This window comes from Carlito syrichta, unplaced genomic scaffold, assembly GCF_000164805.1.
Source record: "Carlito syrichta isolate Samal-C Ts95f unplaced genomic scaffold, Tarsius_syrichta-2.0.1 Scaffold315300, whole genome shotgun sequence".
NCBI lineage: Eukaryota > Metazoa > Chordata > Mammalia > Primates > Tarsiidae > Carlito > Carlito syrichta.
In genome coordinates, this window is record NW_007259396.1 from 75,494 (window position 1) to 78,851 (window position 3,358).

Below are 3,358 nucleotides of genomic sequence, written 5' to 3' on the forward strand. Positions count from 1 at the left end.
AGCTCCTGAGGCCGTAGGTCTCTGGAGGCCACAGTGCCTTGTCCTCCAGCTGCGATCTGGGGCCACTGGGGAGAGCCCGCTTTTCCTTTTCATGATCAGGAGTATTTTCAGAGAGCATTTTCAAGCCTTGAGCGTTGAAGTGGAGGCCACAGAATGAGCCTTGAGTCCTTCCTGGGGAATGACACTGGTCTGGACTGGCAAAGTCCTGGGTCATCCTCCAGTCACTGTGTGTTGAGAGCCAAGTTGCTCTGACTTTGTAAGTATTCTCAAAATATTCTATTTTGGAGACCACAGAAAGTTCAGTGGGTAGAGTGTGACTTGAACAGCACCCCCCAAACATGACCTTTTGGATTGCTAAACAAATGAAATGTCCATGTTTGTGTGGTTTATCTTCAAGTATATGCCTGGAGATTTCTGAGAACAAAGAGGGAGAAAAAAGGCGTGGGAGTTTACTCCAGACTTTCAGACCCAGGGAAAAAAAGGACGAGAAACCATTTGGGGGAAAAACATCTCTCCACAATGTCCATATACTCTGAATTTGATCACTTCAGGCTGCTTCTGATCCTGGTTTTTGGCTCAGAGCCCAGAAGGAAGGCTCTTTCAATAATTCTTTGTGAGCTTAGGACATATGCCTTTTCCTAAGAGTAAATAAATAACTCAGAATCTGTGAATGCTGTTTCTAGTCAGAGCAAAAATACTGTTCACCACCTAGTGGTCTGCAAAAGTCACATTTGATGCAGTGTATTGGTCTATGGGCCTCACCCTTCTGGGCTCGGGGAGCCCACTTTCTGAGTTCTTTATCGTGCAAGTCAGGTTTCTTGGCCTCTTTTTTTGGTGTCGCTGGCTGTTTCAGAGCAATGCTCTTTTGATGGAAAGTGGAGCATGGTGAACAAAGCTCAAGACAATCTGGTTCTTGCTTCCTTCTCTGAGACACCTTGCCACTCCCTTGTTTACACCCTGTGCTCCAGTCACACCGAGTGACTTGGAGTTCCTGACTTTGCACATGCTGTTCCCTGTGCAGGGAATGCTTCTTTGGCGTCTTGCCCTTTTTGCTTGGCTATCTCCCACTCATTGGTTGTACTCAAGCACAGGAGGCTTACCTGCTCTGAGAAGTTGACCTTGCCACCTTCTTGTCATTCCCACTGCCAAGCCTTTTGGCTTCTACAGCAGCCTGTCCAGACCAGGGCCGTGGATTTCTCACACTGTATTTTCCATATACCTATTTACCTGTCTGTCTCTTCCACTGTTCCAAGTGGCTTCTAAATCTGACTCTCATGTGTTCCCCCGGCTGGACCCCAGGAATGAGGCCAGAGAGTCTTTTGTTTTTTTTTTTTTTTGTTTTTTTTTGAGTTGGAGTCTCGTTCCGTTGCCCAGGCTGGAGTACAGTGTCACACTCACGGCTACCCCAGTGTAAACCTGCCGGGCTCTGGCGATCCTTCCGCCTCAGCCTTCCAAGTAGCCAGAACTACAGACAGGTGCTATCATGTCCGGCTAATTTTTGATTTATTGTAGAGATGAGGTCTCACCAAGTTGTCCAGGCTGGTCTCGAATCCACGGGCTCAGGCAATCTACTCGCCTTGGCCTCCCAAAGTGCTGGGATTACAGCTGAGCCACCAAGTCCGACCAAGAGTCTGTATTTTTATTCAGCCTGATTCTGAGGCACAGCTGGGTTCAGGAACTATTGCCTTGTCTCCCTCCATATTGCCTGTGCCCTCAGTAAATGTTTGACCTTGTTTCTGTCTGATGACCTCGTTCTTGTTTTCACTTCCTTCCCTCCCTAGCCTAGACCAACAATTTGCTTACCCCTTTGCCCTTACCATGCAAAACCTTAACCACCAACTGTACAATTTTTCCATTCCTACTCCTGGGCTGCGGGGAGCCGCTGGCACACCTCCCTAAAGATTGGTGCCACTGTAAAGTCGTGAACTCTCACTGCGACCGTCCCCCACGTGGCTTGGTCATCCTTCTGATCCCGGGATGACACTGCCAGAGGCCAACTCGCCCCTTTCCTCGCAGAGAAAAGAGAGGCCATCAGATGGGAACTCTCTCAGCTCCCGCGCCTCACCTCCACACTTGCCCACATCGGCGCCATCCCTTCCCCTCCCTCTCGCCAGCTGGGCTCCGTCTCCTCCCACTTCCTCAGGGCCCTGACCCTCCACTGGCCCCTTTCTTTCTGACCTCTCCCATTGTAACAGAAAAAACCAACCTTTGGCTACGTGTCCGCCTTCAGCTGTCCCATAGTCTATCATTTTTGTCTCCCCTTCCTGCTGAGTTTCTTGAAAGTGTCGCCTGGACTTGACCCGACTTGCCCCTTCTCTTCACTTTCCCACTGTGGCAGTCTGGCTCTGCTTCCACTACCCCAAGACGGCTGCCCTTAAGACAAAGTCACAACCGTCTCCCTGGTAGTATCCCAAGGTCTTCTCCATCCTTATCCCACTTAACCACGTAGTTGCATCACAAACTGCTGTCTGCAGCCTCCTTCTCAAAACGTCCTTTCCCCTTGGTTCTCGTGATGCCACGTGCCTGGTTTTCCTGCTGTCTCTCTGGTGACCTCCTGCCAGTTGCTCTCCTGGCATCCTGCTTCTCTGTCTGTCCCTTACATGTTAGTGTTCCTTGAGTATTCTTCCTTGGTGCCTCTCTCTTCTTACCCCGTAGGCTTTCTTTCTGGGCAATTCCATCCAGGCCCACCTTTGGCTTAGTGAACACCTAACTCCAGCCTGGCTTGCTCTCCTGACAAACCCAAAGAGCCACCTGCTTGCTGAATGTCTCTCTGAGCCGGCTCCTCTCTCCATAACTCAGCTCAGTGAATGGTACCACCAGTCCCTCAGCCTGACACAAGAAGCCTAGGTGTCCTCCCTGAGTTACCCAAGTTCCACCAGTCTCTAAGTACTGTAAATGACATGTGTCGAGTAACTCTCAAATCCAATCCACCCTTGTCTCCACATCTTTAATACCAGCTGCAGGCTGGGTGCAGTGGCTCACACTTGTAATCCCAGCACTTTGGGAGGCTGAGGTGAGAGGACTGCCTGAGTCCAGGTGTTTGAGGCCAGCCTAGGTAACTTAGCGAGACCTCATCTCTACAATAAATAAAAAAAATTAGCCGGGTATGGTTCCAGTTATTTGGAAGGCTGAGGTGGAAGGATCGCCTGAGCCTAGCAGGTCAAGGCTGCGACGGCTGTGAGCGTGCCACTGCATTCCAGCCTGGGTGACAGAGTGAGACTCCAACTCAAAAAAAAAAAAAAAAAACCACAAAAGCAGCTGTAATCATCTCTCCCCTGGATGTCCACAAGTGTCCTAAGATCTCCATCTTTTTTTTTTTTTTGAGTTGGAGTCTCACTCTGTCACCCAGACTGGAGTG